A 26,094-nucleotide genomic window follows, 5' to 3' on the forward strand; every position below is an offset into this window, starting at 1 on the left:
AAGCTGGGGAGTGACTCCCGCCTGATTTGGCTTCTTGGGTGACTTAAAAGTCAGATGGAAAAAAAAAAAATTAGATGGAATCCCATTTTAATACAAATAGATATTCACTTGAAGCATTGATTGAGAGAAAAATCATTTACCGTCTCTGGGTCTCAATTTCCTGGGTTGTGAAATGAGACAAAATACGCCACCTGAGAGAGTAACAATTTAAATAAGGTGACAGGGGGCGCCTGGGTGGCTCAGTGGGTTAAGGCCTCTGCCTTCCGCTCGGGTCATGATCCCAGGGTCCTGGGATCAAGCCCCGCATGGGGCTCTCTGCTCAGCAGGGAGCCTGCTTCCTCCTCTCTCTCTGCCTGCTTCTCTGCCTACTTGTGATCTCTGTCTGTCAAATAAATAAATAAAAATCTTTAAAAATAAATAAATAAATAAATAAAGTGACAGGTACAACAGGGTGGACTGGGGGGAGGCCCCAAGAAAGACCCACTGCCCTCCCACTCCGCTCACTGCCACACACCACCTGTCACCAGCTTCCCTCTCCCTCAAGAAGGTAACCCTAAATTGCCTGTAGAATTTACTGTTCCTTCAGGTGCTGGTTTAATGCTTCTCGTGGTCTTTATGTTCATCTGTTAACATCCAGAGCTGACGGTACCGTGCTCAGAATGCAACGCTTCGCTTCTGTAAAGGGAAATCTTTGAGCTAGAGGCTGATGTCACAGATTTGCACGGAAGACCTCCCCTCAGGTGCTTCTCCCATCTCCACCTCCATGCTCCAAGCCTCAGTCCTCTGGAGCCCAACCACCTGCTGAGCATTTTCCTTGAGAGTAATGAGTCTTTGCCTTAAACTCAGCATGTCTAAAATCAAATTAAGATTTCCCATGCCCTAGTCAGGGCATAGAATAATCATATTATAGGATTGATGTGGAACAGCCACCAAGATACAGTTAATGAGGATAGCGAGGGGCAGAGTGATTAACCTAATATGCTACCATTTGGGTTAAGAAATAATCTGTAACCATCTGTATGTTTCTACAGAGCTGGGGTCAGCAAACTTTTTATGTAAAGGGTTAGAAAGTAAATATTTTCAGGGCCGGTAAATATTTCATGGGCCATAAAGTTTCCGTTGCAAATACTTAATTCTGCCTTTCTTGTACAAAAGCGGCCACAGACAACAAATGAACATGAATCAATTAGCATAAACAAATGAGTATCAATGAATTAGCCTAAACAAATAAGCACAAATGAATGAGTGTGGCCGTAAACAAGACTCCACTTGTGGATACTACAACTTGAACTTCATATCAGTTTAATGAATCAAAAATCTTATTTTTTTCCAACCATTTCAAATATAAACCCCACTTTTGGCTCTTGGGTCATAACAAATGAGGTGGTGGGTGGGACTTGGTCTGTGGATCTGAGCTTAAACCGGCTTAGAGCATCTCAGGAAGCAGATAACAGTGGTCATCTCTGAGGATAACAGTGGTCACCTCTGAGGAGGGAGCTGGGAGCAGATCCACGACAGAGCAGGAGGGAAACCTTTCATCAGAAACTATTTGGTAACATTTGACTATTGCAACCTACACAGGTCAAACATGGTCCATTATTAATGGGCTCACCATCCAAGTTCTCTTACTTCTATCAATGTCAGCATGAACCTTCTCAGTCAAACAGGCTTGTAACCTCCACGTCGACTTTTTCTCTCTCCCACCCAAGTCCACCACCTGATAGTAATCGGTGCCCAAAATCCACGAAGCCCAGTTTATCCCAGTGCCTCAGCCCACAACCAGCTTTCTATTCCTCTCCCAAGCATGCCTACTATTGCCCTCTAGCACTCCACTGTCCTGTCCTACAGCCTTCGACCCTCAACTGACTTTCAGCTTGGGTCAAACTTGTTTCCAGAAGAGAGACTGAAGCCTTTGCAGGACTAGGACTATTCATTACTTGCCTTCCCTCTCCACTCTCACACCAGTGCCTTGCACCTAGCGGGAATGCCATGACTAGTTGCTCGACGGTTCATCCCCCATCCTCCTAGAGATGGTATGGTACAAAGGGGAAAGATCCACCCAGAATAGAAGCTGGTTCTCAGACACATTGCGGGGCAAGAGGGCACCCAGGCGCAAAGCCTTTGATCATAGTCAAGAACAGTTAGGGGCCAGGAGAGCTGTTAGAGTCAATCTCGTCCAAATAAAAGGGGCTCTGCTCTGGAGAAGGAAGTCAAGAAGCCCCGTGTGGGGGCTTTTCCCCTAATCCCAATCACTCATGCTTTCACCTAATACAGGAGGGAAACCTGGATCCTCAGCTGGGGAATTCGGGTGATCTCAGAATCAGAGGCTCCCATGTTTAGGGGGGACCTCAGTACTAAGCAATCTGCCCTTCCATCCAAAGCAGGAAGAGCTCTCTCCAGCACCTAGGAAAGACGAACCTGCCACTTGAACTTGCACAGGGATGAGACGCTCACTGCTTCTGAGGGCCGCCTTTTCCTCTGCTGCAGAGTGTGGTCAAGCACACTTTCTGCCTCCGCCCATTGTTTCCAGGTCTGGAACTAAACAGATAAAGACTTTCTGAGGGGGTAACCGAAAACTAATGATAACGGCCAAATATAATAGAGTTTTCAAATACTTCTTCCTTCCAAGATGTCCAAAGGGTTCTTAAAGACACAAAATCACTGACTCTGAAATTGAAAAATACCTTTGCTCAAAAATGTTTATTGAGTGAAACTGAATATAGTTCCTTTTCCTGCATTTCAACATAAAAGCATTCAGGTTATGCAGCAAAAGGACTGGTTTTATTTTCTTCCAGGAGGAAACTTCACAATCACCCATGGCAATGAGGGCCCTAATGTCCCATTTTGCGCTCCTGGGAAGGAGCAGTAGAGAGGTTAGCTAGCTTGCCCAAAGTCACACAGCTAGTAGGCTTGTTTTTTGTTTTTGTTTTTTAAGATTTTATTTATTTATTTGACAGACAGAGATCACAAAGTAGGCAGAGAGGCAGACAGAGAGAGAGGAGGAAGCAGGCTCCCTGCTGAGCAGAGAGCCCGATGTGGGGCTCGATCCCGGGATCATGACCCGAGCTGAAGGCAGAGGCTTTAACCCACTGAGCCACCCAGGCGCCCCCAGCTAGTAGGTTCTAAAGGCAGACTTCAAATCTAGGCCTGTCCAACTTCAAAAGTCACAATCTTTCCCCTAAGGTCCAAAGTTCCCATGAGAGTTGGTCATCTTTGCCAACCCCACGCTGCCTCTGAAATGGGCAGAAATGAGTATTTCCATCAAAAGCACAGGGGAGATCATCCCCTCATACAACAGTCCTTCAGCCCCTTCTGGATCCATCCTCAAGAGGCATTTAGGCCTTCCTGGGATGGCAGGAATGAGGCCAAAGTCAGCCGAAAGTCAGGATGCCCGCTACCCCCCCAGGCCCCCCAGGAGCAGAGTGCCATCCTCCCGGCTCCCCCACGGTGCACAGCCCTGTGCTTCCCAACAGCCAGGCCTCACAGGGGCGCGGTTCCAGGCCTCCCAACAGGGCTGTGACATTCGGGAGCCCATGAAGCATGGCATTGTTTGGGCGGCACAAACACAACATTGACCTGGGTCCTGGAACCTTCCACACGCAGCCTGCTTTTGGCAAATATTTGTCTGGCTCGCCCAGTAGCCACTAGGACCCCCAGCCCAACAGCCCTGGTTCTGGGAGGATGGGCTGCGGAGTGCTGGGGCCAGGCACCGAGGAACCATGAACACTTGGATCCAGCCACTCCTCCAGACCTCAGCAGAGAATCACCTGCGTGCTTTGCGTCTCCCACACCCTCTGAGCAGCTCCAAAATGTTTGCAGCCAGGCTGTCAGCCCATTATCGAAGCTCTGCTTCAAAGCCCCGAGGGGCTCCTGATTGTCTGGCTGGAGTTCCCAGGGCTCAGTGATGCCCTTCTGCACCCTACCTGGTCCTCTTTCCAACCTACCCTGCAGGGGCCTGGAAACACACTTGGTCGCTCTCCACCTCCCAGAGCCTACCTCCGGAGATGCACACAAGCCTGGGCTCATCTGGCCTCGGTGACTACCTAGACACAGGAGATGACCCTCACCGTTTCTCAAGAGGCCAAAACCACAGCCAAGCGTTGAAAGCTCACACAGGATGTGCATGTTGGAGACAGAAACGGGCTCCAAGCCCGCTGCTTCTTTTCTCCGTCCCGGCAGAGAAGACACTCACTCTTTTTGATTAGTCTTTAGTCTGGACTGGCCCAAGGAAACTCCATGATGCACTGCCTCTCCTGCCCCCATTCTCAGGTAGCTGTCCTTGAGGCCTGCACCCGGCACTCTCAGGCTACCCACCCTTTTATCTACCATCTCCCTGGGCGACGTGGTCATTAGCAGAGAGCACTATGTAGGTGTCTAATTAAGCAATCAGCAGCAAATACAGAAACCTGTTGGAGCCACCCCACAGAGCATCCACCCAGGGATCCTCTTACAGTCAACTCCCTCCCCCGAGCTTCCTGGAAAGGTCCCTATTGTTTGCCTGGAACACAGAAAAGTGTCTGATTCTGCCCTCCTACTTATCTGCTGGCACCTACGGCCCAGACTCAGCATACCCCCAGGGGTGGAGGGGACCATTCACAAAGAGCACGGTGTCCACGGTGCCCCCAGAATCGTGGGACACAGTAGCCCCAGGTAGTTGGGAAAGTGAGGGTCCCCAGATGGGAGGGGACAGGGAGTTCTGAGAGGATGTCTGCCTACCTGGCGCTTTAAGGTGTCGCAGAGCTATGTGCTGCCGTGCTGGCATTTTGGGGTCAGGGCACAGGAAGCAAGGAGCCCTTGAGCAGGTTGGTAGGAAGGTGGCAGGGGTGGAGGTGGGCAGCATGGGTGGCTCTGCACTCCTCCCCCCAACCCCGTGTCTCTGAGTCCTCTCTCTTTCCTGCACTGTCTGCTCACCTGTTCCTGTTTCACCCTTTAAATGGAATGTTCCACTTGCCCTGGGAGCCCGGGGGAGGGAGAGCTTCTGTGTGCAAGAAGAGCTTTCTTCTTTAGAGACTGGAATCTCCGGGATTCCCTCTGAGACTGCTGCGGATGGCAGGTGCAGGAAACGGGACGAGGGCAACAGCAGAGGAGGATCCTGGGAGGACAAGATAGACTCGAACTCATGCCCGCTCCCCCAAGCTGGGGTACAGTCAAAGCAGGGGACTGGAGGGGAACAGACACCTGCTGCCTGCCTTGATCCTGGCAGATCCCCCTCTCAGGGGTCAGACGGGCAAGCTGGAGCCAGAAACAGTGGGGCCCCCCAATCTCTTCTCCTGTGACCTCCCTGAATCATATCTCGTCTCTCTTCTCCGAGGCCCTTGTCACCCAGCCCAGAGACCTTTATCAGCCCCATCTTGTTTACCCTCACAACGCAGACGAGGAGGCTGAACACGTAGTACTGTTGCCCACAAGCTTTTCAAAGGGACGGTGTGTGTGCCAGTGCCAGGGGGCGTGAGGGGGGGACAGCACCTCAGGACAGATCCAGGGCTTCTAGTCCCCTGGGGGCTCCAATTCCCCCCGACCCACACCCCTGTATCAATGCAGGGCTCAGTGGCTCCCGTGCCCAGGGCTCGGCCAGCTTGGCCCAAAACCCAGGTGCATACTCCTGTTCCACGAAAATAGGTGGGTTCTCTCTGCCCAAAATGGGAAAATAGTTTTTCTTTCCAGTTGCTGGGCCCTGTTCAGCTTTTTTCCAACTCCGATAAGACAACTTGGGCTTTGATTACAGCAGGAAAGATTCAGGTTAGCCACCAAGAAGCACTTGGAACAAGCAGTAAGAAGAGAAACTTTAGGACTCTGCCTTGTGCTTTAGAAATGCAGCCCTTTAGAAATGCAGCCCTCTGGGGCGCCTGGGTGGCTCAGTGGGTTAAGCCGCTGCCTTCGGCTCAGGTCATGATCTCAGGGTCCTGGGATCATGATCTCGGGCTCTCTGCTCAGCGGGGAGCCTGCTTCCCTCTCTCTCTCTCTCTGCCTGCCTCTCTGTCTACTTGTGATCTCTCTCTGTCAAATAAATAAATAAAATCTTTAAAAAATAAAAGAAAGAAAGAAATGCAGCCCTCTGCAGAATAAGGCTTCATGCCCATCTCCATCACACTGTGTTCCTGCTCAGAAACTCCCAGGGGCTGTCCCCTCCCCTCCTGGCCACAGGAAGGCCTAACTCCTTGGCACCCAACGGCCCCTAGAGCACATGCCCTTTCATCTTTTACATGGCACATTCCACTGCCCCATAGGTCAATTTTCTAATCAGGCCACAGCTTCTCGATATTTCCCCAAAGGCTTTAGGCACCTCGGTGTGCAGCGGAGCCACCGCCTCTCTCTCACCAGGAGGTCCTACCTCTCTCCAACCACCACAGCGAGCCAACCTTTAAGGTTAAGCTCAGCCAAACTGATTATCTGACAATCCAAGGAACTCCCCTACAAAACCCAGTCCCCCATTCCATCCTAGACGCCCGTGGAATGTAAACCTCCTGGGAAAGGCAGGTGGACACAGCCGTAAGGCTGAGCTCAAAGGCCACCTCTTCCAGAAAGCCCCGTTAAACACCCCAGGAATAGGAAGGGAATAGACACCCATCTATTACCACAGACACTATTGGACCTGCTTTCTATTTAGGGCCTCCTTCGTCCCTCATCGCAAACTGAAGCTGGAAGCGTACTAGGGCCCAGTCTGTGGAGTCCCACCACGCACACAGGGGCTCCTGCTCGGTTCATATTTTCTCACCGATCAATAGATAAAATGATCTGAAGGCTCACTCCCAGTGGGAAGAAGGCAGGATCCCTTGGGAGCAGCTATGGCTCTGAAACACATTTTCCTAATGTTTGAGACTATTAAAAGCACCACCAGCGCTGATATGCGGAGGAGAGGCCCCGGCCGGGTGAGAGCCTGGCTTTCCTGCCGCAGGATGTGAGAGTGGGTGTTAGAGCCTCCCTGGCCCACAAGACACCCCGGTAAGGCTTGGGGAGACAACTGTCCGAAGGACAGCTGTGGGTTGCTCAGAATAGGGACCCAGGGGAAATGATCTCGATGGGCCAGCCTAGGGGTACCCGACCTCCCCAGAGGTCCCCTGTCCCCAGTGCCAGTGCCAAACATGTGCAAGCAAGCCTCCCTCAGTATACCTCCGAGCAGGCAGGGCCTCCTGAACTGACCTTACCCCTTCTCCTGCTTCCCAGGGGCAACACCTTAGCGGACCCATTCTGCAGAGACGGGGGTCCCTTCCAAAAGGTCACAAGTTTCCCCCTGGTTTCCACCTTTTCCAGCCTCCAGTGTTTGGGTTAACCTGTATCTGGTTGGCTGGAATTTAAATCCATCTCCCCTAGGGAAGTCAATACAGATGTTAGATTTGCTCCAATAAAAGACCAGGGGGCAGGACAGGCATAAGCCAGAGTGCATTCCTCACCCCTCTGGCTGCTGCATCCGGATAGGACAGGACGGGGCGTTGGGGGGTTGGGGGGGAAGGAATGACTCTACCGGCCACCCCCCACCCCTGGAGCTGGAGCTGAAGAAGGAGGAACCAAATGATGGAGCCAGTAGGTGAAGAGCCTCTTTGCGCTCACTTCCTTAAGCATCTCCGCAGTTGACAGGGACGGTGTCTTCTGCAGCTGAAATCACCAGAACTGTGGAGGCCAGAGGACCTGGGCTCTAGTCTGCTCTTGGCCGAATCCCTGAGTATCCGTGCCTCTCTTCCTTCACTCGTGGGACAGAACGGAACCTCAGTTTACCTAATTAAGCCCTTGTGAGGGTAAAATCACTCAGTACATATAAAACTATCTCAAAAGTCAAACGTAAAGGCGAAACATAGCGGATGTCGATAGAACACCAAATGGCTCCTTAAGAGCCTCCCAGGTGTTTCAGGCGCTCAGCAATGAGCCCCACGCTCTGGGCTCCAAGGTTTAGGTGGGTTTGAGTTGGAGCAAAATCCCCACAGCCAGGGCCCCAGGAGTGAACACCTGACCCCAGCGGCAGCATCTCCCGGGGTCTGAGCACACCGTCTTCAGAGTCCCCATCTGGGAACCACGAGGAGCTGTCCCACCGTCCCAGCTAGAGCCGCATCTGTTTCTGGAAAGAGGCCACCCCAAGTCAGTCAGGAGTGTCCCCCTCATTACCCTCCTTGCTTTTGGAGTACATTCCAAAAGATAGTGACTTTCACACTGGAATTTTTTTTTTTTTTTTTTTTGAGAGTGAGAGAGAGAGAGAGAGAGCGAGCAAGTACACGCACAGGGTGGGGGAGGGACAGAGGGAGAGAATCTCAAGCAGACTCCGCACTTAGTACAGAGCCCAGATGCTGCCAGGGCTCGATCTCACGACCCTGGGATCACGGCCTGAGCTGAAAACCAAGAGTCGGACGCTCAACCAACTGGGCCCCCCAGGTGCCCCCACATCGTAACTTTTGAATTACAATTTAGTAATCAAGACTGGCATTTTGAAATTTTAGTGGAACAGAATAGAAAATACCAGAACACACGGCACTCTGTAAAAATATCAAAAGCCACAACACACACACACACACACACACACACACACACACACACACACACAGTGTTAGACTCTTGACTCAGCCACTACGTCTTTCTACACTTCAGTTTCTTCATCTTTAAAATGGGTACAGTAGCAGTGCCCACTCATAAGGCTATTGTGTGCATTATGTTAACATATATAAAACACTTGGAAAAGCACTTGGCACAAGTGCTGTATAGAACAGTGTAATTTCATATATTTATTTATACACACGTCTAAAGGGGTGTGTGCGTGCATGCGCGTGTGTGTTTCCTTGTTTACACGGTAAACATCTTTCTATAGTGTGGAGAAAAAAAAAAACCCGAAAGCCACTGCTCTGGGAAGAGCTAAGAAGTGTCTGTCCTAGGACAGTATTCGCTTAGAGGCAAATTCCTGAGTGTCAAGAGCCTTCACGGGTGTTTGCACACCTCGCTTTAGGGAGAGAGGCAAAGGCGGCACGAGGGTACTGAGAGCATGGTGCTAAGTGCTTCCCATCAGTTCATCCACACACAGCCCTACGTAGAGTAGAATGATTCCTGTTTACAAGACAGGGAACAGAAGCACAGAGAGGTTAGGTTGCCACACAGCTAGGAAGCCTAGAGCCAGGATTTGAGCTGCGCCTCCCAAACCTGTATTTCTAACCATTATACTACCCTGTCTGCCTCACTTTGATGCCACCTTCTTGCCAAGGAGAGAAAAGCCGAGCTTAGAAGTTTCTGAGAAGATGCTGCTGCTACGAGAGGGGTGGCTGTCGCCTCAAAAGTGAGCTGTTTAATTTTCCAGGGGCTTGAATCGAGGCTATAGCACTTCCCGGCTCCCACCATAGAGTCCAGAGAGTTCTACCATGAGAGCTGGAAGTATAATGGGGTCCACAAGGCCATATGATGGGCTACGTACTTGAGTAATCTCAACAGTGGTGAACTTGCCTAGAGACAGTAGGCTCTCCCGCACCTTTTATTCTAGAAGCTCCAGGGTCTTTCTGATTACATCTCATTTTACCTTCTCCACACCGCCCTGGGACATCAGGAGGGGCACCACTGTCCTGTCTTCCAGCTCTGAGAAGCCCAGCCTTACCAGTGCTCACCATGTGAGTGCGTACCCCATGAAGACTGGGAAGGTTTCCAGAGCTGGAGAGCAGGGAAGTTAGGTCACCTCTGTCTCAAAGGGCCTAGTGGCCCTGATTCTCCCAGTGGGCTGCTATTTTGCTGGGATGGATGCAAATGAGCTTCCCTCCCCCGCCTCCCCTGCACAAGGCACTCCGTTTACCTCTGGAACCACCTCTGGGTTTCATCAAACCCAGCTGCTCCTTCCGACAGGGAGAAGGAAGAGAAAGAAGACAACACGGGCTGTGATTGGGGACTGAGCCCCTTTCCTGCGGGGCTGCCCACTGGCCTTCACCTGGCTCTGGAAAACCCAGAGCTTGAGCATAAGAAAGAGCAGGTTCCTCTACCCCATCAGCTCTCCAGACCATTCCCTTTGAAATCCCAGCATCCCTGTCTACTGTCCTCTTCAAGGAGAGCTGGCAAACACCCCCTCATCCCAGGCAACATCCAGGACTTCAGTTTGTATCTTTTCGCTCTGTGGAGAACCTCAAACCCTGATGATGAAACACAACCAGCAAACATGGATAAACTGAGGCCCAGAGAGGCTGGGGGGCTTACTCCTGGTCATAGACTTTGTGAATTCAAGTGAGGGTAGGTCCCAGGGAAGCGGGGATCCTTCCAGAGCCAGGGAAACCTCCACTCTCCCATATATCCTCCCTCCCCCACCCTGACGCTCCCCCTTCCCCGGGGCCTTCCCTCAACTCCCCCACAGGTATTGCCAAGCCCAGCCTCCACACCACTGAGTGGCTGAGACGTCCGTCTCCCCCAGAGAGTTCTTTAGGGGCGGTGACCGTGTCTTATTCATCTTTGCGTTCCTGGTATCTGGCATACAGTGATTCCTCAATAAATGTTTGGGGAAGACTGGGCGGGAGTGAGGGAGGGCAACTGGGATAGATAGAGAGGGAGAGGCAGAGGAGTAGAAATGGAAGGGGAGGGAGGGAGGCCAGGGAGCAGAGGAAGGAGCAGGAAGGCGGGCAGGCGCGAGGGAGGAGGGTGAGCAAGTACCAGGAGATCACGGGCACGTCAAGCTGGTGTAAGTGGACCACGGCACATGGGCCTCTGCTGGTCTAACTGGGATGCTGGAAACACACTGTCCCCGATCCTGCCCAGGACCCAGGTAAGGAGCACCTGTAAAGGGCAGCCTTTCGTTTTTTTTTTTTTTTCCCCCAATTTTTTTTTTTTTTTTAAAGATTCTTATTTATTTGATAGAGAGAGATCATAAGTAGGCAGAGAGAGAGCAAGAGGAGGAAGCAGGCTCCCCGCTGAGCAGAGAGCCCAATGCGGGGCTCGATCCCAGGACCCTGAGATCATGACCTGAGCCGAAGGCAGAGGCTTAACCCACTGAGCCACCCGGGCACCCCAAAGGGCAGCCTTTCAGCTGCCAAGGAGGCCAGACGGTTTCCCCAGACTCCAGACATGACTGTCCATCACTACTTCTTTCCCTCTTTGCCCACCTCCAAAAAGTGAGAACCACTTCCCGGTTTCCTTCTTCTCTTCTGCCACACACCACTGCCCCCAACTGCCTTGCTGTTCACACCTGTTAAATGGAGGTTCCTTCCTGTCCTGATGATGAGATGGATTTAGGAGAATGGGGGACATGACCTGGGGAGAACTCCCTACTGGACCCCCAACACTAGAGGTGTTTTGGGAAGCCCCAAACACATAGGAGCTCGTGTCAGTGGGAGGCTGAGGAAGGAGCCATGTTTCTCCACTGGGATTCAGCACAAACACAAGCTCTGTCTCGCAAAGGGGCTGGGAAGCCGGAGGGAAGAGTGGCTTCTAGGAGAAGGGGCTTCTGAGCAGCAGCCTTGGTCTCTACATGATGCAGAGAAACCACTGGAAACCGTAACTTAACAGGTCGGCTTCTCTTCGGAATTTCACTGGAGTGAGGAGACAGGGGGACTTTCTGTGCAGACTGAATCCCTGTGAGGCCCCCACTGCATCTCCTTTTCTAGAAAGTGCCGGGTTCCCTACCTCTTCCCACGTGGTCCATTGCTCATACATCCGTCACACCCCCGATGCGTGCTTGTGGTGACCTACTACGTGCAAGGCACGCTGGCCCTGGCAGTAAACCCTTGGAACTGGATCTCTGGAAGAGGTGAAGGGAGGATCAGGAGAGAGGAGGTGGTTCTTGGCCTTCTCCAAACCATCCAGAATAATGCCATTACAGTCCGCAAATGCTGCCCCACCTCTTTTGAAAAACAAGTCTGTGAGCCAAGCCTGCCCCATGCCGGGCAGCCAGGCACCTGGAAATGTAGCAGGAAAGCTATTCCAAGGGATCTTGTGGCTTCTCCTTTGTGCCAAAGATATGGGTGGGGGCGGGTGGGGGGTCCGAGTTCAATCACACTGGGCTCTCTGAATGGAAAAGGCTGCTGTTGAAAGCTAGACTCGGGGACAGTGTGAGCCAGAGGTCACCCTTGGGAGTGTCCTCAAGGACAGCAGGAGTCAAGCAACACCAACAAGACAGTCCGTCACATAAAGCGCCACTTAGTGGGAGCCAAGGGCCCTGAGCTCCCTTTCTGACCCTACAGCAAATCCGCTGTGCACCCTCAGGCAGGCCACAAGCCTCTCTGAGCCTCAGGTAACATCTGCACAGGGCTGTAAGGATGGAGGCAGGAGAAGAGAGGAAAGCAACTGTGCCCCCTCCCTGCCTGCACCCTTGAACGGTGAAATCCGTGCTCCCTGGTCAAGCCGTCAAGGCCCTTCGCAGGCCAGCCTCCCTTCTGGCCTTGCCCTGAGACTCTGGGAGTGCTCTCTAGGCTCCCATCCCTCTCCATGCTGCTGTGTTTCCCTTTTCAGTGCTGTCCCATGCATCTCAGGGTCTGGGCGGGCTGTTCCTTCTGCTGGAGCTGCACCCCTTTCACCCCCTCATGCTGACCTCAAGCTTTGGCCCAAAACTGCCCCCTTCCTCCCAGAAGCTTCCTTCATCTGATGCAAAGCTCGCTGTGCATCAGAGCTGCTTTTTCTTAATTCTTTGTGCACAAGCCTACCTCCCCCACCAGACTGAATTCTAAAGGAGCTGTCAGGGGAGTCCGGATGGCTCAGTAAGCTGAGCGTGTGACCCTTGGTTTGGCTCTGGTCCTGATCTCGGGGTAGTGGGAGGGAACCCCATGTTGGGCTCCTCACCTGGCATGGGGCCTGCTTAGGACTCTCTCCCTTTGCCTCTGCAATCTCCCCACTCATGCTTTTTCTCTCTCTCTCAAAAAAAAGACCATGTCAAAACCATCATTCACCCAACAAGCATCCAGTAAATTGTTCTGTGCTGGGCACTGTTAGGAGGCAGGATACAGAGGAGAGGAAGCCCATCCACAGCCTGGTGTCCTCCGAGCTCAGGACAGTGCAGGCGCTCACGGCCCAGCCTGTTGAGTCGGGGAAAGCAGGTGTCAGGAGCTGCCCCTGGGGCCCTTCAGGGCACGCTCCGCCTCCTTTCCCACAGCAGAGGACGAAGGGATATTGGGAAAGAGAGAGCAAAAGCAGAAACCACGACCGCATCCCGAACACGTCATAGAAGCCATTGCCAGTGCTTCCGACACAGGATTTTCCTTAACCCTCAAATTAACTCTCTGACAAAGGCCTTGGGAGACGAGAAAAGTGATGCCCAGAAAGGCTGAGAAACTTGATCAAGGTCCCAGAGCAGGTGACAGAGTTCAGGCGGGACCTCAGGTCCGTGGGATGCCCCTCCCCCTCCATCCCACGCTGCCCAATTGAAATGCACTAACACCTGAGCACCTGTGTGTGCCTAGACTTCTTTTTTAAAAGGAGGAAATGATGATTTATCAGCTTCAAGGCCCTAAACTGTGTGACTTTAGTCCTCACGGCCTAGGCTGCCTTTTGGAAGTTCTCTATTTCCTTCCCTCTCTGTTGCAACAGCAGGTTCCCAGAACGCTAGTGAGCCAGGGCCGTGCCTGGGGAAGCCAGTGGGCTTATACAGCAGAGCGCCAGAGCACCAGAGTGTTGCCTGCCATATCTTGCTAGCATCACCTTCGGAGATGGCTGTCATCCTCTCCCTTTCACGGAGGAACCAACATGAGGTTAAATACCCAGCAGTGGCGGCACTGGGAAGGAGCCTGGGCCCTGGACTGTGGGGCCGTGCTCTCCACTGTGGCGGCCAAGGGCTCCCGCCATCCCCGGCAACCACTCCCTTCTCATTACCCACATACCGAGTGAGTGTTCCAACGGGTGCTGAGTGATGACTGCAGTCACACTCCTGCCCTGGGCCCCGAGGTTCTGCATGAGTCCACATGAGTCACCCCCGCTGTCAAGAGGGGAGCGGGACCTCACGCGTCCTGTCCCATGTCCTGCACACCAGAGTCCTGCCACTACCCGCTGGCCTATCCCCCAAAGAGCAGCTCCCCTCTCTGACCTGATGGCCAGATGGGCCTGGTAGGCCCCAGGGCCATGGATTGTGAAGGGCCAAGGATGGAAGGAAACTTCTAGCATCTCAACCGAAGCAGAAGGAGAGGGCAGGGTTAAGGAGGGTAGACTGATGTTTGTCACTGGCACAAAAACATGCTGAAAAGATTTATAAATAGAATAAAGAGAGGGGCCTCCCTGAATAATGCCTTTATGAGATGGGATGGGAAGGACGGGGCTGGGCTGCTCCAGCTTGGGCGAATTTTGGGGTCTGACACTTAGACAGGAAAGGTCACCACCGCCTAGACCAGGGGCCAAGGGCCAAAGAAAGAGAATGATCACCTCTGAGGCCAGGTATCTCTGACAAAAGTCTGAACTGGGAGGGACAAGACACCGAAGAAGCAGTTTTGAGCAGGAGAGACTCTCCCCAAAGTCACAGAAGCCAGAAGCTTTGTCTGGAAGGTGCCGACCTGGAGGCTGGCTCTGGCCTTGGTGCTTCTGTATGACCTTGGCCCAACAGCTTACTAGACTTCCCATACTCGACTCCAGCCTCTTCATTTATTAAAAAAAGGGCATTGTGTCACCTGCACATGTCCTTGTCCTCTGGCACAGGGCATGTGGGAGGGTAAAGGAGACCAGAGACTAGATATTGCTCAGACTTACCTAGAAGACAGGAGATGTGGAAAGGCAGGGTCTGACCCGCAGGGCTGGCTGGGTTTCAGCTGCCCCCAACTGGAGGCGGGGGAGGGGAGGACAACTATCTGGATTGTCTCGGGGCTGCTGAGAGATAAGGAAGTCATGCCTTGTGCATGTTGGGGAGGTCCTATCTCTGCTCAATGGTCAGCCCCACCTCCGGGGTCAGCGCACAGAAGCCAAACGGTGGGAAGAGATGTTCCCCGTGATTTAACTCACAACAGAGAAGTGGGAACCGGTTTTAGAGGGCTGGTGGAGAGAGGATCCCCTAGCAGAGGGTGGCTGACTGTCCCGGTTTGCCCAGCACTGAGGGGAGGGTCTCAAAGACAGGACTTTCAGAATTAAAATGGAGACACATCGATCCCTTATAAAAGCACTCACACGGGAACTAAGCCATGGGCCCTGCATGAAATTCTCACGCTCAGAAATATTGAGAGCTCAGGTCTCAGGGTTGGCTGGGGGGCTGAGGGCCCAGATGCCCACCCTGGTGAGCCCTTGGCATGTATGCTACTGTAGGCATACTTGCTGGGCCTTGCTTCCTCCAGAAGATCTGGACACGTTTGCCTTCCTGGCTAGAGGACAAAATACTGCTAGAGATGGACTAAAGCTGCTTGGGACCTGGAATGCTGAGAAAGGTCCTTCTTGGTGATTTCTTGGAGGAGCCTGTGAGCAAACCCAGGAGGAGGCCATAGGGCAAAATTCTGCTTCCTGGCTGTCCCCAAAGGTCACTTAGTCCTACAAAAATCTCAGCGGCTGTGGGGAACGAAGGGTCAAATGATGGGCATGAGGAGAACCAACAAGGGCCATTTCCAGTGCCAAACACAGCTGAGCTGCAATTAACTTATAGAAAGGACTGAGCAGAAAAAGGGGCAGTACCCCCATTCCTCGCCCTGCCCAGCCCCCTCCCTCACCAACCCAGCACGGAGCTGAACTTCCCCTGGCTTGAATCCACTTTATTTTCTCCTAAGCTGCTTTGTGGGGCCGGCTGCTGGACACGCGACGTGTCCAGTCCCCCTGTAGCCGACTTTCTCCACGGCCGAGGGCAGGCTCCAAATCCATGACCCTTCTGCCAGCTGAAACAGAGCCCAGGCTCACACCAGGGCCCTGAGTTCGTAGAGACCAGGGGCAGGCGTGGACACTCAGCTCCTCTGTCCATTCAAGGCAGTCTGACCCATTCAGGGGCCAGGGAGAAGAGACAGGACTCAAGAAGTCAGGATGGACAAAGTGTCTCCCTCCTGCCTCCGCCAACTCAGTCCCTAGTTCAGCAAATGTGCGCAGCACCGGGGAGGAGGCCGAGGTGGCTGAGACCCAGACTCAGAACCCAACGAGGGATAGACGGGAGGGCACAGGGAGCAGAGATCACAGACAGGCCCCAGCTCACACTCTGGGCCTACGTGTGTGGCTGCCCCGCTCCGTGTCCCCACGCACCCGCCCCCCTCAGCGAGCACACGCAGAGATGTGCAGATGAAAGGAAAAGACGAGAAGCCAAAATCCTTGGTTAATTCACAAAGCAGTGCTCTGTGGGATAGACAATCAAGCTTTGCTTCAACTTACAACACATCTCTCACAAACAGCTTCTGCTGTCCGAGCCCTAAGTCCAACCTCTAAGGACTGAGCTAGAGAATTTAAAGGGTCTAAGGAGAAATGTAATCAAACCGCTTTTCCTTTCCCTTGACTGGGTCATTCATTCATTCGTTCATTCACAATTCACGAGTGGCCTCTGTATGCTGGCCCAGAGCTTGGCCCTAAGACTCAGGGGGCAAGCTCAATCTGACCTCACTCGGTGTCCCCTGCCCCCGTCGTCCCCATTCTGGCTGTATGATCTAAATGGGTCAAGACCTTGCACCCCTGAACTCTACTCACTGCCCAAACCCCGGGACCCTGTGCTTAGGCCGGAGCCATCCAAGCTCCGTAAAGCCACCTCTGTTGAGTGAAATTATGGGCAAAGCAGCCCCTTGGGCTCTGCCCCTCCCCTGTTTCTCCCCTCCTCTTCTCCTCTGCCTGGGATGGAAACTCTGCCACTCTGGGCTCACATGCTTGAGTCACAAGGCTGAGCGCCCTGCAAAAGAAGTAGTTCAAGGATATAACAAGCAGGAGGCCAGTGACACAAAAATACAGCATTTCATCTTGTTCATTATGCCCCTGTCTTCTGTTTTTTTGATGCCTGAGAAATTAGTGCCAATGCTTACCGTTTGCCCAGCCCTCCTCCCGTGCCTTCCTGGGATTGAAGCCTTGCTCCCCATTTATCCTCCCCAGTATTCCTTTCTGCATTTCTCCAAAGCCCACAAATGGTGCCTTGCTGTCTATGTTGCCCAGCACGTGGAGAGTTACAGGAACAAGCCAGTGATAAGGAGCTAATGGAGAGCAAATGAGCTGCTTGGTGCCTCCCAGTCTCCCTCCCCATTTCCTTCCCTGCCTCCCTTCCTCCCTCCTCCCCTCTTGGAGCCCCACCTCTGGAGCCCTTCCTGGCCTGGAGTCTCTGGCCCATGGAGATCAATTCAGCGCCAGGAGCCCCCGTGGTTGACTGGCACCCGGTAAGTGGGCTTCCTCCTCTGCCCAGGCGGGTTGTTGGCTCTAATAGTCTAACTGCAGATTTCCATCTCTGAGCTGCATGGGCAGATGGGTGAGCAGCTGTACCAGGCCCCAGGGGACCTCCAGCTCCCGGAGAGCAGGCCCGTCCACCTGGCTCTCTAGACCTGAGGCCTCAGGGGCCCTCCTCAAGGGCAAGACACAGCCCAGGCCTCCAAAAGGGAAAAATACAAAAGCAAGTGTAAGCCAAGCCCCATGTCCTCCCACTCCCTCGTGCCGGCTCCCATTGCTGGGGAAAGGACAGAGCAGGTATCAGACAGCAGGGTGGCTGGCCGGCTCTCCTTGCCCAATATAGGCACCGTCTTCTGACTCTGTTTCTGACTGCAAGTTCCCTGACTTCTCCGGATCCAACCTCATCATTGTTAAAATTCAGGCTGGAGCCCTGGCTACCTGGAGATGACGGTCGGGGGTGAACAAGAAAGCTTCCTCAATAGATCCTGAAGCAAGCCGCGCACGCTCCCACATCTATTATACGCGGTCGAGTTTCCTCGGCCGCTGCTCTGTCCTGCGGAGTGTCTGCAGAGCCTCACGGTTCCAGACAGGACCGCTGTGAATAGGTGCTTCTAGATAACAACAGCTAACAATTCCTGAGTACCTACTGTGTGTCAGCCCTGTGCGAAGCTCTTTGTTTGCACGAGTTCACTTAATACACCTAAGAACCCTGTAAAGTAGGTGGAGACATGGATGAGAAAAAAGTTAGCTAACGTGCCCAAGGCCAAGCAGCTACAGATCCACACTCCAGGAATCTGACCCCAAAGTTTCCCTCTTACCCTCTCGTGTGTGTGTGTGTGTGTGTGTGTGTGTGTGTGTGTATGCTTTACAAACTATAAACTAGGGGCCCCTGGATGGCTCAGTTGGTTAATTGTCTGCCTTCGGCTCAGCTCATGATCCCAGGGTCCTAGTCCCAGGGTCCTAGGATCAAACCCTGTGAGTCTGCTTCTCCCTCTGCACCTCCCCAGCCCCCACTCGTACGCATGCGCTCTTTCTCTCTCTCTCTCAAATAAATAAAATCTTAAAAAACACACACACACATACTATAAACTAGTACACAACTACAAAGAGTTATTATTAGATCCCTGGTAGTAGTATGAGCCAGAGGTGGGTAGAGGGGATAGTCAGGGAAGATTTGTGCCTGACCATTAATCTGATTAAATATGGCTGACATGTCATTCAGAGCTAATTGGAGCTGTCTTTTTCTCTCTCCGTCAGCACAAAGACCTGAAATTCAACTGAAATTTGACTGAATAGAGCAAAGGACTCTTTCCAGGGCTCCCAACCTGGTATTTATGGGACGCTGGTCTTGGTGATCCTCAAAGAGGCCAGAATGGGGGAAAGCGAGCCACCATGTTGCCATGTGGTCTCAGCTTCTGCAGCAACACCTCTCAGAGAAGGAGGCCTCTTCCCAGAGTAAGGGATCACATATTTTGGGAGGACAGAGCAACATCTAATTAGAGAGAGTCTTTAATAGGGAATTAGCCTGTAATGAATGAATGGATCTAGGCAATGATCATGAAGGCTGGTAGCATCATAAAAGGAGAGACACCCAGACTTTGTTTGTCTCTGGAGAGTTGTACGCCCACAACCAAGGGGTTTTTGCACACTCCCCCCAAGAAGTCAGTTAAAGGAAACTGCATTTGATTCAGCCCTAAATGTTACGCATACAGGATATATAGGGACAGTGGAACACATTACAAGGCATGGTGACAATGCAATCAGCCAGAGTCAGAATGTGAAACATTCTACAAGATAAACCTCCCAGTTTCTTCAGCAAAACACTGCAAGGGAGGGGGGGGTGCCTGGGTGGCTCAGTGGGTTAAGCCTCTGCCTTCGGCTCAGGTCATTATCCCAGGGTCCTGGGATCGAGCCCCACATTGGGCCCTGCATCAGGCTCTCTGCTCGGGAGGGATAAATAAATAAATAAAATCTTTTTTAAATAAATAAATAAACAAATAAAATCTTTTTTAAAAATAAATAAATAAATAAAATCTTTAAAAAAAAAAAAACACTGCAAGAGGGAAGGGAAGAAAAAAGAATATAGGTTAAGAATGCTTAAAAATCTATAATAACCAATCACAACATGTGGACTTATTTGGATCCAAATTAAAGAGAAAATTGGAAAAATATATATATAATAATCAGAGAAATATGAATACTAAGTGTATATTTTACTACATTAAGAAGTTCTTAAATCTCTTTAGATGTGAGAATTAGACTTATTTTTAAGAGTCCCTGTCTCCATAGTTGAAATGATAAGCCACCTAGGATTTGCTTCAAAATAATCAGAAGGTAGGAAGAACTGGAAGTATGTTTAATACGAGATGGGCCATGAACCAACTTCAGAATTACTGAAGTTTGGGTACTATTCTCTCTACTTCTGTATATGTTTGCAATTTTCAATGACACAAAGGGGTTTTTTGGTTGTTTGTTTGTTTTTTTTTTTAAGAGAGCAAGAGAGCGCTTTTCCACAAGCAGGGTGTGGGAGGCAAGGAGGGAGGGGCAGAGGGAGAGAGAGAATCTTAAGCAGGCTCCACTCTGTGCGTGGAGCCCGACGCAGGGCTTGATTTCACAACCCTGAAATCATGACCTGAGCTGAAATTGAGTCGAATGCTTAACCGACTGAGTCACCCAGGTGCCCCTGGTTATTTGCTTTTAATAAAAATCCAACCCTTTGTAATTACCACCGTGGTAACATAAGCACAGTGCAATAAAATCCTGTGAGCTGGCCAGGACCCTGGCTCTGGCCTCTGGGGCTCCCCGCTTGAGAACATGATGGGAGGGGCCCCTCACTCCTCCTCCCTTTCCCGCTGTAGCAGTGAACACATTATAGCCAGGTGCTGGGACAGAGGTAGGACCATTACTGCGGAAGAGAAAGCAACCCTCTCAGGGCTCCGCCACAAGCTAGTGAAGGAGCCACACTCAATCTTCGGATGCAAAATTCAACAGTCCCCCTTCTCCCCAGACCACCTTGGCTCAGAGCCAGAAACTAAGGGTTCTTCCAGCCCAATACTGAATTTGGCCTCTCACTAACCTGGGGTCTCGAAAAGAACTAGCATGTCCACAAAGCAGTGTCTATGCTGGCTCGGGCCAATGCCTTCTTGCCTTTCTGCTTGCTTTAGGTGCCAGAGTGGGGAAGGGGCAGAGGGGAGAAGGAAGAAGGTACAGGAAGGACAGGCCCCAGAAGAGCCAGGTGCCCAAGCCCATGTTCAAGCCCAGCCCAGCAGAGGGGCCCAGCTACAGCCAGCCCCACCTTGGGCAAACACCTAGCACCTCCCTCGCTGGTATTGCCCTTCTACTTCCTGGTGCTGCTGCTCACAGGGCTCATGGGACAGGAGAGAAGATGGAGGGAGAAAGGGAGGGAGACCTCAGGAAGAAGAGGGAGAAGCGGTACAAGGCACCTAGAGAAGACCTTGAGAAGAAAGAAATACAAGGGGAGGAGCACCACACCTGGCACATTCCAGAGCTCAAATCTGCGGAGGAAATAATTGAGTGAAAGAAAGAGAAGAGAAAAGGGGGTGGGGGAGAAGGCAGCTGTAGGGACTGAGGGCAAGGGGAGGGCTCTGGAGGCCCCCAGGAACCGGTCACCCAACGCCCACCCCTGCTCCCAGAGCCCTATGCCTCCGGTGGCCCCAGGGGCCTTTCCCCACCCCCCAACCATGTTCTCAGGGGGAGTTCCCAGCCCTTCCCAGCCCAGGAGCGGGGCGCGGGAGCCAGCCACAGACACACCACATGGCCAGAAGGTCCCTTTCCTACCTCCTAGCAGCCTGCTCCGGAAGAGAGACAAGGGGACTGACCAACCTCCCTCCCGAGGGCAGAGTGCCAGGAGCAAGGCTCCACCTCAGACCTGACCCGGGGCCCAATCAAGGGAGTCAGAGGAGCCCGCCCAGAGCTGCCCTTTTGGGGGGACACAGGGTTCACTGAGTAGTCATCTAAGGTGCCTGTTCCATATTCATGCCTACGCTGGGCGGTCACAAGAGGACCGCCTACCACCTCCTCACACTCCCTGACTTTCAGGGACCACAGAGCCCGAGGCTACGCTGGAGTCAGGGCAAGCAGGCATCCCACGGGTGGTGAACACGGACCCCTCCGGCACCGAGGAGGCAGGAGGCATGCCAACAGGATCCTTGTGGCAGGACCCTTGCTGTGGCTCTAGGGACCTCCCACTCACCCCAGGGCAGTCCTGACTTGGAAACTCAAATCCTGTGCCACCCGGGGCAGTCACCAACCGCCTCGGAGCCTCAGTCACGGCTCAGCCTGCACCTCCAGGGCGAGGGGAGCATGCAGAAGGAAAAGCACTCTGGGCTCCCAGAGGAAAGGCTGCCCCTTAAATGCAAGGTATCATTCCCGTAAAGGAGAGCTCTTGCCACATCTAGGAAGGAGGGGCCGGTGTCTGTCCGGCATCGCAAGCCAGCCCCAGGAAGGGTAAGGCCAACGACAAACCAAGCCAGAGAACACAGAGGCCCCAGGGCCGGGGCCACAGGCACCCAGCCCAGGAGAGCCAGAGGCGCCCCGCCCCACCCCCACCAGAGGCGAATGGAACATGCTGGCAAGGAGGAGTGAGGAAGAAGAGGGAAGGCGGGACTGGGCCGGGAGGCATGATCTGGCCCTATGATTCGTATTTGTGGGATGACTGAGGTTTCTCTACCCATCCAGAGCTTGGCCCAAAGTTGGGGGGTGGCTCAGAGGAGGGGCAACTCCCGCCACAGGGCTCCTCCTTCACACCCACCCCAGAGGGAGGAAGCTGTGGGCTCAAGGAGCTTCCACGAGGAGTGAGCTCGCAAACCCAGGACTCCAAGAGGTCTCTGCCTCTCCTATAAATCATAACCGGAATCACAATCTCTGACCTGGACAGCGCTTTCCATACACGGTGACTGGTTTTCCTGCAGCTTCACAGAACCCAAAGGAAGAAGGGCGTATATTATCACCCCCTGACTTAGGCTCATCGAGCAGTGGGTGCTCAGAGGGGACAGTGCACCACCTGAAGTCACACGTCTTCCAGAAGGGCCAGCCCCCACTCTGAGGCTCTGAGACCTAGACTCTCTCCCACTGGGCAGCCCAGGGCTTGGCCCTGCTAGGACGGCTTGGCCCTGTTCTCCTGCCACTTGGGGACCAAGAGTTAGTCACCTACCTCCGGGCTGGGCACATTTGGGGGGCCTCAGGGGTTAAAGGTAGACTGTTGTATGGCAAGCCCAGGGTTTCACCAGCAACGAACTCTCTTAAAAACTTAAGCAATGTCCCCACGTCTTGCTCTTGATTGACCACGGCTCCTTCGTCAGCCCTGTTAAAACTGGAAGGTCCCTCTGAGGTTGTGAGTTCTGATGAGGTCCAGGCTTGAGCCATTTCTCTCCAGGTCTGAGACACAAAAGGCCAAAAGTGATAGGACGCTGACTAGCAGGAGTGGGGGAAGGAAAAGATTCCTGTCTCCAGAAACTTCCTTGGAAGCAGGCCTGGGCTGGGGTGAAGCCCGCGGTATGGACTAGACATACGGCAGCCCAGAGGCCTGGAAAGGTTCCCCCAAGCAATCTGCTCCTCTGCTCCTGGGCAGAGGAACAAGATGAACAGTATGGCTAACACAACCCCCCATCTCAGAGGGACGGGCCAGGTGGGGCAGGCAACGAGGTGGGGTGGGAGCAAAATTCCGTTCATCCTGCTCAGGGAAATTCTCCATCTCTGTGCTGACAGGAGGGGTGACTCAGAGACCACCCCAACAACTTCTCTAAGTATCCCTGAAACACATTTGCACTCCTAATATCCCCCCTGGAGGTGGTCCTGATGAGACCACCAGATGGAGACACTTCCCCCCTCCCCGGGACTCCTTCCTTCCCTTTGGCCACTCAAGGGTTAACCGACAGCCAACCCTCAAGCCCCATTCTCAGCCAGGCCAGGAAAACAGGATGGCTGGGGCAGCTGGTGAGGTGGGGGGTGTTTAGCTTGGCCTCGCCCCAGCTTGCAGACAACTCCCCTCGATGTATAGACACCCAGGCTGGGCCCCTTGAACCAAGTCCTTCCCTTCCTCCCCAACCAGAGAAAGGCTCTAGAGAAGGCCCTCTTGGCAAGGGAGGTAGGGGGAAGGCTATTTTCCAGGATTAGAGAGCAGTCTGAAGGAAGAGCCCGTCTCTCAAATGCATCTTTTGAAGCTTCAGTAGATAACTACCCCCTCTCCGCTGTCTGCCAGAGCTGCCGGCGATGGCGGCTCCGGGGACAGCGGTGCCAGGAAGATGGTGCCTGGTTCGACAAGCAAAGACAAAAGTGACCTTGGGAGAAAGCTGACAGACAAGGAACCATGTCATTCCCTCCTCCCCCTCTTCTGTCTGGGCAGTAAGGGCTGAGCACCCCCACCCCAAGGCAGGGGTGAGGGGAGCCAAAAAGACCAGCTATTCTGAGCCAAGCAGCGGGGATGATGGGGCGTACATGACATGGACGTCTCTGTACCTCCTTTCAACTCCCCCACTCCCAGAAACATGGCCACTGTTCTCCCACAGTCCTCCGTCACCTCGCCTCAACTACCTTGATGGCCAGGAAGTAATTCTTGTTGGGTCACCTTTCAGAGGTACCTTTACGGTGTTCCAAGGGCAAAAGCCCCTCCACATGGGGGGGACCTGATGTAAACCTCTCTAGTGTCCATAAGGGCTTTCCAAAGGGTCTTGTAACCTAATCCCCCCTGTCTGGCGTCACCGTAACCTTCCTGCCTCCAGCCACGATCTCAGCTCTATCCCTGAGGGCTGACCCTAAGTCTTGGAGTCCCGGCCTCGCCTCCTGAGCCCCAGATGTAGTTCTGAGTGTGTCTGAATCAGAAACCCCCATTCCTAACCAATCTCCCCCATCCATCATGAAGTCTTTAGAGTATAAATGAAACACACCCCAGCAGACTGTCTGAATCATGTCACCCCCACTCCCCTTGTCCCGGAGATGAAAGTGCGCCTCTGAATTTGTCCCCCTGCTCTCTCCGGATGACAATTCTGCCACGCTCTGGCTCATACGCCTTCAGTGTATCTCTATGCTTACAGGATAGAGGCTAAACTTCTTAGCTGGATATATAAGGCCTTTTATAATCCAGCTCCAATTTATTTATCCAAGATGATCTTCTACTACCATTCTAAGAGTAAAAGCGTAGATTTCCTGTACATGCTACGAGTCATTGGTGCCAGAGGAATTCAGTGGAAAGAGAGGTCATTTCTGGCCACGGTGATCAGGCCAGACTCCATGGAAGGGCCGTGTGTGTGTGTGTGTGTGTGTGTGTGTGTGTGTGTGTGTGTTGGAAGGTGTTATGCAGCATCATCAATGGACCAGCTTTCCTGTGGTTCTGCTCGCTCTCCTCCTCCCTACATCACCCCATGACGGGCTCATAAGCATACATTTGCAAAGGACATACATTTGCAAAGCCTCATGGATGTGGGAAATGCTTTTCCGCACTTGAGGATTTGTGAAACTCCAGGCATCCAGGAATAGAATCAGACTGGAACAGAAGCACAAAAGCTAACAACGGCCCATGAGAAGCCCGCTGCTAGCGCAGGACCGGAGGGATAAAGCGAGTGGGGTCTGAGAGGTCTCCTCCGTGGGTCCTGGCAGGCAGTTTGCTAGGACGGGTTCCATTTCACCTCCCCTGGGCATGCTGCTCCACCAAACGATGAGCACTGGGAGGAAAGAATTCTAAGAAACTTTCTGGACTCCCAGACTTTTCAGTTTGGATCTTTGGAGGGAAGGGTGTGAGAAGAGTTAAGGGGAAAAAAAAAAATCCAACCTCCTCTGCCTTCTGTGATTCCGGCAACTCCATGCTATATATCAGTGGCCAGGCAGAGGAGTGGGAGAGAGAAATGAGCTTGGAAGACCAGACCAGACTAGTGGACGCCGAGACCAGCCAGCTCTCCCATCCCAGGCAGCATCTCGAGCCAGAGAATGACGAGGCCAGAGCCAAAGAAGTAAGAGGGAAGGGCATCAGGGAAGGGAAGACATAAATTATCACTGTCTCTAGCACTACCATGAAATCCCCTTCCCAGGGCTGCGGTCTCCTCGTCCATACCGTAACTCACCCTATAGAACGCCCCCACAGTACACTCACCCTGAACAGGGTCCTCGTATGGGCTGAGACTGGGAGAGACCCAAAAATGGAATCAGAACAGAGAGGTGAGGGGAGCACATGAGCAGAAGGGTGAGGAAAAAGGAAGAGAATTAATGAGCTCTTGTCGGAATTAATTTTCAGGGAGCAAACAAAAGCAATTATTGTGGGAGGGTGGGGTCCCCGGGCCCAGCTGCTGTCAGGGAAGCTGCCTGGGTCGTTGGGACATGGCTGTCTGCACTGTGATTAGAAAGAAGGTGGGAGGTTGCTCCCTGGAGGGGAATCCAGGGGAAATGAGTCTTCGTGTGCTGCAGAGGGAGGGAAGGAATGATTGGGAAGCAGGTGCCTGAATAATGACATATGCATTGGTGAACAACGCACACACCCAAAGGCATTAGCAGGGCAGCTCCAGCAACCACCACGAGCCATCAAACTAGCCCAAATGGACAGTGTTTGCCAAACCCTGGAGAACAGGAAGTCTTGTCATGGTAGGACCACACAGAGGGGATGGCTACTCTGGACTAAGCACGGGATATTTTGCAGGTCTAACTTCCTTTCATCCAATAACAGATAATTATTACCCTCCCCATTTTACAGACAACAAAACTGAGGTTCAAAGAGGTTAAGGGTCCAGGAGCAAAGACTTGCCCTAAGTTCCCAGAGATCTAAGTTTGAATCACAGCCCTACAACTTCCTAACTACGTGACCCAACAGTGTCCCCTCGGACACATCATTTAACATCTAGGAACTGCGGCGTCATCATCTGTAAAACAGGGATATTTCTATGTACTTCCCAACCTGCTGTAAAATAAGAT

At 52.7% G+C, this 26,094-nt stretch overlaps 1 protein-coding gene across 12 annotated transcripts in view; it reads right to left on the bottom strand.

Moving 5' to 3' along the window:
* PLEKHA6 (pleckstrin homology domain containing A6) overlaps positions 1-26,094 on the bottom strand; it is a 135,556-nt gene that overhangs the window by 71,161 nt on the left and 38,301 nt on the right. Inside the window, exons 1-2 of one of the 12 annotated variants that reach the window (XM_032878370.1) lie at positions 4,717-4,910; positions 2,419-2,538 (exon numbers count right to left, since the gene is read on the bottom strand). The exons of the other annotated variants lie outside the window; for them this stretch is intronic. The gene's annotated coding sequence lies outside the window, so the exon portion shown is untranslated. Of the gene's footprint in view, positions 1-2,418; positions 2,539-4,716; positions 4,911-26,094 lie in introns of those variants that run through there. 12 annotated transcript variants of the gene reach the window in all.

Source organism: Lontra canadensis, unplaced genomic scaffold, assembly GCF_010015895.1.
Source record: "Lontra canadensis isolate GAN:19392208 unplaced genomic scaffold, GSC_riverotter_1.0 scaffold63, whole genome shotgun sequence".
NCBI lineage: Eukaryota > Metazoa > Chordata > Mammalia > Carnivora > Mustelidae > Lontra > Lontra canadensis.